Raw genomic sequence first — 13,674 nt, forward strand, 5'->3', positions numbered from 1 at the left:
TCACCCTCAGGCCTGGGAGAAATAAAGCTCCAGACACCGAAGTGTGCAAGTTAAATCTCTGAAAGTTTAATGCAAAACAAGAATGGTTATACAGAACTCAGTAGGCATTGCTTAATCTTAGGATGACCAATGAAACATTCCATTCTTATCAATATAGATATGTGAAGAACAGAAACTGCAAATAGCTGAGGGATACCATATAAAGTAGTTCCGTTTACAGTGAAATGAAAACTATTATCAGAAAACGAAAAAGAAGTTTCAAGCGAAACTAACTGTTCACACATCTAGAAATAGAGGAATTATTAAATGGATTCCGGTTAATGAGACATATTTCCTTACACCAATCTTATGTACAAGGTTGGCGTTCCTTGTAGCCAGTGCCAGGACTTCTGTCAGTCAAGAGCAATATTTGCTACAAGGCAGTGGACTGTAGACATTGTCATTGTATTTATCTGACTTTTCCATGATAAGGCTTTCTAAAAGTTTTCACCTCAGCTTACCTTTAACTTCTTTATTTGTCTTTTTGACTGGCTTTCATTAAATCAGCTACCTTTTGATCCACTGTCCACTTTACTTTTTTAATTTAACACTTTGTAAAAATGTTTTGATAGTTTTAATAAAACAAACCTCTTCATCAATCTGCTTTACAACTCTGTTGTATGTGTTATTAGTTCCTGTTCTTTTGCACTGGGTTCTTTAAATAAAACTTCCACCTACTTTGTTTCACTGGGGCAGGCATTGCCTTACAAGGGGGGGGGGGGAATTAAAAGTAAATCTAAAAAAACAAATGAGAGTAAGATATCCTAATAACTCCACTGCAGAACCTTAGCTTTTCACTTTAGTTCTGCCTGTCCCATTTTTAAATACAGAGGACTTTCTAAATGTATTGGTAGCTATGGTAATAAGGGAATAAATATTTACTGCACGATTTGCCTGTTTTGGTAAAAAAGTGATCACTGTCAAAGCTTCATTGTGGCCATAGAAAAGACTACATTAGGAGTCTATAAAAATGGCTGACATGAGGCCTTGAGAAGGAGGAAAATGGTCAATTAGCTGTACTTGAAAATAAAATAGTTGATATATTTCCTTAAGGAGTAGTGCATGCCTTTCGCTGCCATGGTTGTGATGCTATTTACAGTTTTACTCACACATATCAAAGTTGCAAAACTGTGTTCAGATGTTAAGATTTGTTTTACCTTCATCATGAAGGAGTTAAAGGTGTCTCCAAGATGTGAAGTTTAAAGGATTGCTTTTTTCCCATGTGCCTTCAGAGATGCATTAAAAAGTAGATCATATTCCCACTATACAGCATTTTTTTGCATTTGTACAGTGCCCAGCTCCCTATGTTCTTTTTTTACAAATACGCTATATTGCCAAAAGTATTGGGATGCCTGCCTTTACATGCATATTAATTTTAATGGCATCACAGTCTTAGTCCGTAGGGTTCAATATTGAGTTGGCCCACCCTTTGCAGCTATAACAGCTTCAACTCTTCTGGGAAAGCTGTCCACAAGGTTAAGGAGAGTGTCTATAGGAATGTTTCACCATTCTTCCAGAAATGCATTTGTGAGGTCAAGTAATGATGTTGGATGAGAAAGCCTGGCTTGCTTGCAGTCTCCGCTCTAATTCATCCCAATGGTGTTCTTTCAGGTTGAGGTCAGGACCTTGCTTTGTGCACTGGTGCAAAGTCATGTTGGAACAGGAAATGGCCATCCCCAAACTCTTCCCACAAAGTTAGGAGCATGAAATTTTCCAAAATGTCTTGGTATGCTGGAGTCTTAAGAGTTCCCTTCACTGGAACTAAGGAGCCAAGCCCAACCCTTGAAAAACAACCCCACACCATAATCCCCCCTCCACCAAACTTTACACTTGGCACAATGCAGTCAGGCAAGTACCGTTCTCCTAGCAACCAGCAAACCCAGACACCACTGCATCCGGCGCTTTGTATTGAACTTTGTGATGTAAGGCTTGGATGCAGCTGCTGGGCCATGGAAACCCCATTCCATGAAGCTCTCTACGCACTGTTGTTGTGCCAATCTGAAGGCCACATGAAGTTTGGAGGTCTTTAGTTATTAACTCTGCAGACAGTTGGCGACATCTGCTCACTGTGCCCTTCGCATGCGCTGATGCCGCTCTGTCATTTTACATGACCTACCACTTCATGGCTGAGTTGCTATTGTTCCCAGCTGCTTCCACTAATACCACTAACAGTTGACCATGGAATATTTAGTAGCAAGGAAATTTCATGGATGGACTCATTGCACAGGTGACAACCTATCACGGTACCACGCTTGAATTCACTGAGCTCCTGAGAGTGACTCATTTTTTCACAAATGTTTGTAGAAGCAGTTTGCATGCCTAGGTGTTTGATATTATACACCTGTGGCCATGGAGGTGATTGGAACATCTGAATCCAGTGATTTGGAGCATTGTTCCAATACTTTTGGCAATATAGTGTATGCTAAATAGGCATTTTATTGAGAACTGGTAAGACCATTTTTAGATGCTGTCCCTTTGCATTTATACAAATATTTACATATAAGTGAAATTCTAGATTGGTCACTTCTACTGATCTGCAGGAGGTTCTTCAACCAAAGGCTCCCAAGGTTTCCACTCAGACAGTTTTCTTCCCAGATACTATATAATTAATTTTCAGCTTGTTGAATGACTTCAATTTATCCACAATTAATTTTCTGCTCCAGGTTCTCAACATCAGCTTCAGGCTTTATTGCATTTTATCATTCATCAACAGTCTGTTCCAGGTATATCTAGTATGCTGCATCATTTGGAATGGGCTGCAGGGCAGCAAGGATCTTCAAGTGGTCATGTGGATTCTGGGATACAGCTAATCCAACCAGGCCATAGCTGCCATGTTAAGTACCCCCCCATGTGCATTTTACACAACCCCTTGCATATTTTACTAAAAATAACAAGAATTGATTTTCAATATTTGCCTCCATAGAATTCAATTGACTTCAATGGGGATAGAATTTAAGTTTACAATTTTTGTACTTCAGGATGGGTTTCACAAATGCCCCAGGAACTAAACCCTGACACATTTACTCATCCCTAAATAGGAGGATTGCATTTAAGCATACATTATCACTCACTGCATAATAAACATCTTGGAGAAATATGTTGTAAATATGCATGGCCTTAAGAAAAAAACACATCAAAACATGTCACAAATGTTATTGCAAATAAAAACTCCATAAGTTGATATTTAACAGCCAGATCAGATGACACTTGTCCACAAGAATTATTTGGAAGGTTCAGCTATAAGTGAAATGTGTAACAAATGTAGTTAATAGGTAAGAGAAATGTAAGAGTAGGGCCCTCTTACCCCTCGTACGCTGTCTGTCTTTGTTGTACTGTGCCATGTATTGTCCCCCCCTATTGTACAGCGCTGAGCAAACCCTTTGGCGCTATATAAACTCGTAGTAATAATAATAATAATAATAATAATACCACCTAACATTAATACATGCTTTTAAATTTCATTAATATAGAATCACAAATACATCACTCACTGCAAATGAGCAATCTAAAAAAAGTGTAAATCAGGTACATCCAGATTCAAACTCCTTCCATCTTCCAAGTATTCTAATTTGCTTTCTAAATCTGTTAACATATAAATAACTAAGATAAAATAAATTGTAAAAAATCAGTTTGAACAAAAGAGTAAAGTCTGATGCACACAAATGCTTTGAAGCTTAAATTATGATCTAGTGTAAAACCCCAGCATTTTTGCCTGCCTGGGGAGCTGCAAGTGGGTATACAGAAGAAAATGGTCATAATCCCACAGAATGTCATATGTGCATGCCCATATTTGCAATCTTCTATAGTTAGCTGTACATGGCAACTGTGGCTTTCCTCCCACATGGAAGAAAAATATATTTGAAATATATTTTAAAAATATTCTTCCCAAGTATATTGACCTATATATGTTAAAATGACATCTGAAGAATATATTTAAAAAATATATATTTCTAAAAATATATATTTTTTAAATATATTCTTCAGAATGTTTTTTAAGTTCACACAATTTCATTCATACGACTTGTCTGTAATTCAGTGAAAGAAGAATCCATAGTCAAGCTCTGCGCATGAGCTATGTAACGTTTTGTTTTTCTATTTCCTTTGTCACCAATCACATTCAAGTTTCCAAAGGAGGTTTGAATAAGGTTACCATTTACCCCCGATTTGTCAAGGACAGTTCCCATTTGAGGGACCTGCCCCAAGTAAACAAAAGCCAGAGAAGGAAATCCATGCTATTCCCAGAGTATTTCTCTCATAAAGAATATTGAACCTCAGAAGCACACTATAAGCTCAAAGAGCCATTTAATGTTATAGTGTAGGCTTTGTTTTGAGGCACTAAACCTCTTTATCAGGCAAACCATGGGTTGCCACTGATTGCCTGATGAAGGCGTTATGTGCTCTGAAATGTGATTTACTCTGTGATTAATAAATGTTTCTGCGTGGAGCTTATGATGTGTTTAGGTTCGACATTCCAAATTTCAAACAAGCGCCTGTTGTTTTCACTACAACATGTAATCCACTTGGTTGGAAAGTGTTTGGAGTGCCGCATTCCTCTATGCACAATGTATTTCCTAAGAATACATATAAAGTCCTACCAGTATGCTGCTTGTGAAGTTATATATAATTGTTATGGTCTGGGCCATCAAGGCCTCTGTTCCAGGGAATGACTTGTCAGCATATATTTATTTGGGCTTCTGTGAAATAACAGAAGTAAAGTTGTCAATTAACCTCCTTAGCGGTATGATTATTTCAGATTTTTGGTTCTGAAAGCGGTACCATTGTTTTGCATGGAAATATGTAGTTTTTTTATTGTAGGCCTGTAATTTAGGAATAACTCACTGAAATCTGTATGAACAAGAGTCTAGTAAACATTCCGGATATGATAAAACTTGAAACACGAAATCATAAATTATAATTTAATAAATACTCATAAAAAATAATAATATAATAATAATAAATTTAATTCAATAATATAATCAAACCAAAAACACTGAAATTTGAAATATAGCGCCAAGTTCGCACATCACTGAGCAAAGTCGCAGAATCGTTTTCTGTGTCTGATGACGAATTTCCCCACAAATCATTATCACTCAATTCTGCAAGTGGTTCTGATTTACTATCACTGTTCTCTAGCTGGTCTAAAACCGATTTTGACATAAAGGGATGCTTTTTGGACGCCATGGACTTTTCTAAGTTTCCAGGCAGAAAGAACAGTCAAAATGCAGGCAGGGCACAGGACAAAGCACTCGGGACAAAATGTATGTGAAATGCTTTGAAACAGCAATGTTTTGCTATGAAATAATCGTTTTAAAAAAAGTCATTGTTTAAAATTTTAAAATTCGCTGCCGGTTCTGGCGCCTGTACGTCCCGACGTCACAGGGACCGGAACATGCAAGCCGGATGCCGGCATCGGCCGGAGGAGATGGCCGGGGACGCTGCAGGGGACGCATCGCGGGAGCAAAGGACAAGGTAAGCGCTGCAGGGAATCCCTGTGCAACGCTGCATTGTAAGCCTGAGTGTAGCTCGGAGTTACCGCTTTTGGTACTGAAACTCTACCCTGAGCTACACTCGGGAATACCGCTAGGGAGGTTAATAAGACATTTCTAACACACATCAAAAGCATACTTAGAATTACACCATAAACATCCTGCTACTCCTCCTGAGTATGACGATACCACATACATGAGATTTTTTCACATCCTAGTCACATAGAGAGGCCCAAAATCCAAGGAGCACCTTTAGGCATTCCAAAAGCATAAATTGAGCATATAAATTCCTGACTACCTATTACATTTTTGGAGGTCCTGGAACACCAGGGGTCACATACCTGATAGTTAGCCTGACGTGCAGGTGAAGGCCTCTCATACAGCTCCGACTCAGGGGCCACTGATAGTTGAACAGTAACCACGAGAGCATGATGAGGTATGAGTGTCATGATCAGTCCAGTAGTCTGCGTAGGTAGTAGCTGTAATTTCACTGAAAGGATGCCAAGAACAGAGGAGCCAGTGGTAGGCAGATTTCTCAGCAGGGCATGTTGGTAGCAGGTAGAGGGCACAGCAGGCAGGCTGATAGCAGATGGCTGGCAGCAGGCGGACATCACAGAAGGCAGGCTGGTAGTAGATAGGCTGACAGCAGATAGATGGCTTAGCAGGCAGGCTGATAGCAGACAACTGGCAGCAGACAGATGCCACAGCAGGCAGGATAGACGTGGACAGACTGGTAGCAGGCAGACATATAAGATGAGAGCATACTGAACTGCAGAATTGGAGCAGGATGGATGAACAGGATGCAGGGTCAAGCAAACCGGGTTGGCAACAGACGTGCAGATCGGCATAAACAGCAGGCAGGAGAGGAGTCAGGTCACAGACCAATGTCAGCAACTGTGGATTCAGATAAGGCAGAGACAGTTAGCAGAGACAAAATACAGAGAACAAGTCAAGGTCAGGGCAGGTAGCAGACAAGTGGAGTCAGGAGCAAGTCGGGTTGAGATCAGAGTTCAGGCACTGGAATCAGGATAAACACACACAGAAGCTGCAGACCAAACATCACTTAGTCAGTGCAGCAGTCCTATTTAAATCATCCATTTGGTGCCAGTCTTAGTAACAGGCGCGTACCCGTATGCGCGAGTACACATGCACACACAAGTGCGCGTGTGCCCTACACTCATTCTTTGTCTCTTTGTCACAAGTTTTTGGAAAATGTGGAAAGAAAATAAATATATTTTTTTACACAGAATTGTCAATTAAATAAGATATTTATCACACACAGCAGGGGCATACTTAGAATTACAACCCACAGATCACACTGCTGCATTCTCCCGGGGGTGTGAACAAGCTTCCATTCTGGGAGGGAGGACGGGTATGTCCTCCAAGAACTATACTTGTCCCGCCTGGTTGTTTATCTACAGGTGGATAACCACTTCAATACTTGGCACTTTCACCCCCTTCCTGCCCAGGCCAATTTTCAGTTTTCAGCACTGTCGCACTTTGAATAACAATTGTGAGATCATGCAGCACTGCACCCATATTACATTTTTGTCATTTTTTTCACACAAATAAAGCTTTCTTTTGGTGCATTTAATCACCACTGGGTTTTTCATTTTTTGCTGAATAAACGTGAAAATTTAGAAAAACTTTGTTATGTTTGTCTATGTTTCTGTTTTGAAAATAAATAATATTTCGTCATAAATTTAGGCCAAACTGTATTCTGCTACATTTCTTTGGTGAAAATAACCCAAACCAGTGTTTATTATTTAGTCTGCAGGAAAGTTATACAGTTCAGAAATCTGAAAATTGATCAGTCCTGATGTACTGATGGCCTATCTCATTTCCTGAAGGCCTGAAAATACCAGGACAGTACAAATATCCCCCAATTTACCCCTTTATGGAAAGTAGACTGTCCAAGGTATTTAGTAAGAGGCATGGTGAGTTTTTTTAAGTTTTAATTTTTTGTCACATTTTTCTTTGGAAAATTAAGAAATTTAAAAAAAAAATCTTCACATTTTTTTATACTGTCACCAGTGCAGTAAAGTGTCAGCATATAACTTGTGTAGCGATGATCAGGGACACTAACTGGTGACAGTATGTAAAAAATTAACATATTAAAGAAAATTATAAATTTTTTATTTTTTTTCTATTTTCTCTTTTTTATAAAATGTTTTCTTTTTTTCTATTTTTTATGCATACCAGACCAATTCAGTGTTACTATAGTAACATTGCACTACTTTGGGGAAATCAGGATATATTTTTTTTACACAATATGATTGTTTATACTAGTGAATTTTACTGTAAGCAACCATATTTACTGAATTAATTGATTCATTCATTAGTTACTATTGGGGCTAGCTGTGAGTGGCCACAACTAATCACATGATACAGATGAGCTGTGATTGGCCCTGTCTGTACCATGTGACAACTGTGACCAATCACAGAGATCAACACAGTAGTACACAATTGATGGCATGAATAAATGTTATCTATTGTGTACAATTGTCATGTGATCTGCTATGATTGGTCACAGCAATCACATGGCGCCAGCAGCAGCTGGTGCACTGATCTGTCATCTGCTGTGTCCAGCGGACACAGCAGGCAACAGATTGCACCACAGTGTGGCCCTTGAGGTCTGTGCTGGTTGCGTTCTGGGAGGACATCATATGACATCCACCTGGCCTGGTGAATGTCCTGTGCAGCCGACATTTGTCTATAGGCTTGGTAGGAACTGGTTAAACAACAGTTTTTGAACAAGATTCCTCTAGTGTATTAACAGCATTACTGTCTAAATAGTTGTAAAATCCCAGGGGAATGTACATCAAAAATACTTAATATGTCAAAGAGTTTATCTGATTTTTGCAAAAATGCAGTCCCTGTTTCCCTGGTTCCAGGCTCTATCCTCTATACTTCCCATAAGGAAGGTGACTGCTCAGAAGTGCTGTGAAAAGCTTACTGAACATGGATGTAACATATCATTCTAATACTAAGATTAAAGGCATATTAAAAGGCCCCTCTTGATCTTAGCCCTGCACGATTTCCTGGATGTCATTAGATATTCACTCATTTCGACGATTGCCTGGAGTCATTCCTGTCTGTTGCCTTCCCTGTAAATAAGAAGGTCTTGAATGATAGCTAATTAAAACTGTGTTTTGACATACATACAGTATATATACAGTATATATATAGATATGTATATATCATCCTATGTAATCATTAGATGTCTTTATTAAGCTCTCAGTTTCTGTCTTCAGCTTTTCCACCAAATGTAAATCCTGGTGTTAAAAAGGTATATGAGAAAATAGCTTACATTTTAAAGGAGTAGTGATAAGAGATAAAATCACATGGCATACAATTTCCTCTTTCAAGAAAGCAAGCCTGACATTACCATTGCATGGAATTGGCCGTCTCGCTAAACTTGCTAGTAAATTGCTTTGTTAGACTTCCCGTATCTACGTTTTGCTGATTTGCTTAGTACCTATCAATGAACTACAATGTGTGAACTGATTCACTCTTGGTCTTCCCATTATGTTACAGCAGTTTAACACAATGAACACTGTCCATTCCATTTATTTGCAAGCATCTTCTAATTTCTTTTTCTTGAATTGCTTTGTCCTCCATTTTTTATTTAAATTTGCATTGCCCTAGGTCTGACAGAGTGCAGCGCTTTTTTCAAATGTACAGCTCTGGATTCCGTGTTGGCACTTAATAAATAAAGGATAATGATAATAACTGATACATCAAAACAAGACAATTCTTAATGCAATAGTAGCGGGACATGGATAAGCAATGGAAATGTCATTGGTGAATTGTATTAGTTATATTAATCATTATGTGTTTGAATCCAATTAGGTGTTATTGCACAAGCTTTATAACATAGGTTTAAACATCCCAGAATGCTTTATTGAAATCATTCATTTTCTGTCATTGGGATGAATTATTTCTGCTTGCGATCCATAAGTTAATTTGGTGTAACTTAATAAATGTTTAAGTTGCATTTTTCTTTATCTGGCGTTCAACTATCTTGTCGCCTATTTTGTCACCGCAGTTGTCTTTAGAAAAAAAAATGTTTTTTCCTGATGTGTATCAAATCAGTTCTTATGTTTTATTGTAATAAGCCCCAGTTGGTCATGTTCAGGGCCTTTTCCTTTGCTTCAGATGAACAAAACATACACTGACACTCTGCTTGGGGTCTACATCATATCAATTTGCAATGGCAATTAGAGGCAGCTGCTCTGTATGAAAAGAATGTGGACCACTGCACAGAGCATTAGGACTGACCTCGGGCTGAATGCAAAAGACCCGGTCTATTCAGCAGGGCCATTCGAGCATATGTAAACAGATTTTCTGAAGTTGAAAATGGTCCAGTGATTTAAAGTTCGCCTGATTCTTTTCATTCTATTTTCAGTCTACTATTTTCAACAGAAACAACATAAAATAGGAAACAGGCCACATACAATCCTGCAAACATCTGTTCCTTTTCATCAGACTTTTTTTGTGGAAGATGAGATCTTTGGAAACAAATTGTGACATTTTTACTGAAAAGGAAAATAGGATTGAATAGAGCAACGTCTGGACATGTTTCTCAACATCCACAGTTAAGATATCTTTTAGTTGCCATTTAGAACAAGTTTTGACACTTTTTTTGCATTAAAGAAATTAGTTTAAAAAGTTTTTTTTTGTATTATTCACAGATCTCTGTGAATAAATGAAGTGGCTGTGTGGGAACCCAGTTTGAGAGGGTGGGGGGTCTGATTTTCACCATGTTACACCCTAAATATGGGTGTAACATCATCCAAAATGTGGAGTAAAGTGATTCTAAACATTATTTTTTTTAAATAATACATGTTATACTCACCTGCTCTGTGCAATGGTTTTGCACAGAGCAGCCCTGATCCTCCTCTTCTGAGGTCCTCAGCCAGGAGTTCTGGCTTCTCTTTTCCAGCGAGTGCCTCCGATTGGAATTGCCTATAGAAATACTGGTGTGGGCTCAATGCCAAGCTACTCTGCCTGTGCCCATAGACACAGAGAGCTATCTTGTCACTGGATTTTATTGACAGCAGCAGGAGCTAATGGCCCCACTGATATCAATCTGCCCTGTGAGGAAAGGGAGAGCTGAGAGAGATGCTGCTCTTGGACAAAGCTCTAGATTGAGATTGGGCTCAGGTAAGTTTAAGAAGGGCTGGGGAAATTTGGGACACAGAAAGTTCTTTACCTTAATGCATTAAATACATTAACAAAAAAAAACTTAAAGTGGAGCTACAATCATATCTGATAAACTGTAGCTGCTGACTTTTAAAAAAACAGATACCCACCTGTCCCAGGATCCAGTAATGTTCTCACCGAGCCATTCTTTCCATCGGTGCCCTGTCCCTGGTGCTGACATCTCAGCTGTGGGCACTGGGCTGTGACAGCTTGTGACTTCACAGCAGGGTGCCCACTGCGCATGCGCGAGCCGCACTGTGCTTTGAGAATGGTCCCGCAGTCTTCTGGGACCTGTGATGTATCCCAGAAGAGTGCGGGGAAGGGAGAGGAGAATTTCTGCTCAGATTACCTAGGTGATCCGAGCAAAAGTCGGAGCGGGTACCTGTCAAAACCAAGTACCCCATTCCCAGGTTGAAAGTCTTTCATTCATGTAGAATAGAGTTAATCAGGAAATTATTGCATTTTGGCTACTAGATGGAGTTAATGATTATAGGAGATACTTATTTACTATGATTGTCAGCCCCGTATAGTGTGTAATGAATCATTTTCCTGATTCAGTCTATTCCTCATGACTGAAAAACATTTGAACTGGAGAGAAATTTTCCTTATACCATTCATTTTGTCCCCAATAGCACAGAACAAATGTAAATGCAGTTTCAAAGGATTAACAGCTCTACTTTGTACAAATACACCCCATATTGATAAGGACATCTCTTTAACCACTTGCCAACCGTATTATAGCCGAATGACAACTAAAGCAGTGTTGTCCAGTTCTTGGAAGGCGTCATATGACGTCCTCCCAGAACACGCCCTCCCTCACACCCTCAGTGGCTCCCCGGGTGCTCTCCATTATCGCTGTGTCCTACGCACACAGCTGATCACGTGACGAGGTAAAAGGCCAATCACAGTGGCCTTTTACCATGTGATCAGCCGTGTCCAATGATATAAAATTTTAGTTTTTGGGTCTATATTTACCTAGATTCTGCTCCAAGGCCTGGAACAGATCTGTTTACCGAGCTCTTAGAAGTCTATGGGGTTGAATTGCGCAGGTGAGACCTTTGAATGTAAACAATTCAGCAGTCCTCAGCATGAAATCTACCTAAGTATAGTGTTTTGGCGAATGGGGGTTGGACACATGGCCAAGGCAACAAAGAAGTGGCTCAAGAAGAAGCACATTAAGGTCCTGGCGTGGCCTAGCCAGTCTCCAGACCTTAATCTGATTGAAAATCTGTGGAGGGAGCTGAAAGTTCGAGTTGCCAAACGTCAGCTACCAAACCTTAATGACTTGGAGAAGATCTGCCAAGAGGAGTGGGCCAAAATCCCTCCTGAGATGTGTGTGAACCTGGTGGCCAACTATAGAAAACGTCTGACCTCTGTGATTGCCAACAAGGGATTTGCCACCAAGTACTAAGTCATGTTTTGTGAAGGGGATCAAATGCTTATTTCCCTCATGAACATGCAAATCTGTGCATCATTTGTTAAACATGCATTTCTTTTGAATTTTGTGTTGCTATTCTGTCTCTCAGTGTTACATTACACCTACCATTCAATTTTTAAACTGATTATTTCACTATATATATATATATATATATATGCCTACCTCGGTTTACGAGTAATATAATGCGTTCTGTGGGACTTTTCGTATTGCAAAAAATTTGTAAACAGAAACCTGGTTTCCCATAGGCATTCATTGAAAACCAGTTAATCTGTTCTTTTCTTGCTCTTTCCTCTTGCTTTGAGGAAGTTTTGCACTACAATTTAAATGTAAACTCTGCACCGGGAAATTCCTATATTAACCACTTGATATTGCTATTTATGTTTTTTGTATATTGATTATCTACACTTTATGGGGTTTAGTGCTCTGGTTACTTACTCTGTATGTTTGTATGCTAGTACATCAAGTAACATACTGCTGTTTTTACCATACCTTGAGAAGGTGCAAATCCCACTTTTATTGTAAACCTCAACGTTATGTTGCTATGTACACATTCCTTTTTTTGCTCATTAAAAAGAATGAACAAGAAAAATATTTCTATGACTTCTCCAGACCTCCCATCACTCAGAAACCTACCTCCCATTCTGCACACTGTTTGGCTTGCCCAGGTCCAGACACTGTTTGCAGGTCATGGTTCTGGCTCCCTTTGCAGTGGACACACTAGTCCCCACACTAAAGTATTTAAAGTGTTACTAAACCCAGGACCCTGCATTCACTATATCTGATCTCCCACAGTACACACAACATGGAAATGCAATTCTTTTAGTAAATATAAACTGCTAAATACCTTTTCTCATCAGCAGTTACAGCAGTCTTGTGACTTCTATCAGTGTCCAGCTGAGCACTAATTAAAGGTTGTAGGAGGAGTTTTCTTTCTGTTCTAAGAGGATGCAGAACCCCTGAACCTCGGTATGGACAGTGCTGATTGGCCCTGTGCTGATCACATGCACTCTCCCAAGAAAAAAAAAAACCTCTCGAGCAATACACACCAAACTGAGCATGTGTAGAGTGTCTCCACACAATATCTCTTATCAGGAGTTAAGAGGCGGCACTAGAAGAAGGGGAGGATCAGAGAAACCAGGATCCAACAGCATTTTTACACAATGCTGAGGATTAACCCCTTAGGTTCCACAGTGAGCATAACAAGCATGCTTTACTGCATATGCAGACTGATTTTACTATTGTGGTTTTAGTGACACTGTAAGGCTCCGTGCACATCTAAGCAGGTTCTAACTCCAATTATTTATGTTTATGAGCACATGCCTCATAAAGTAAAACAAAACAAAAAATAAATAAAACAAAAAAACCTTCCTGTCACTTTAACTAATTTATTGGAGCCAAGCTGGCCCAAATTAACTATTTCCAGTACTAAGTTATTTGGCAGATGTGAGCACTGTATCATATTGTAGTAGCATCAGCTACATACAGTATATAGTGCTGTGTTCCACA

General features: G+C 39.3%; 1 pseudogene; it reads right to left on the reverse strand.

The window, feature by feature from the left end:
• Nucleotides 1–2,550: 2,550 nt before the first annotated feature.
• LOC149467918 (NADH dehydrogenase [ubiquinone] 1 alpha subcomplex subunit 5 pseudogene) lies at nt 2,551–12,857 on the reverse strand (annotated as a pseudogene).
• Nucleotides 12,858–13,674: the final 817 nt, after the last annotated feature.

This window comes from Staurois parvus, unplaced genomic scaffold (assembly GCF_062004578.1).
Source record: "Staurois parvus isolate SC_StPar_1 unplaced genomic scaffold, SC_StPar_1.0 ptg000097l, whole genome shotgun sequence".
Classification (NCBI taxonomy): domain Eukaryota; kingdom Metazoa; phylum Chordata; class Amphibia; order Anura; family Ranidae; genus Staurois; species Staurois parvus.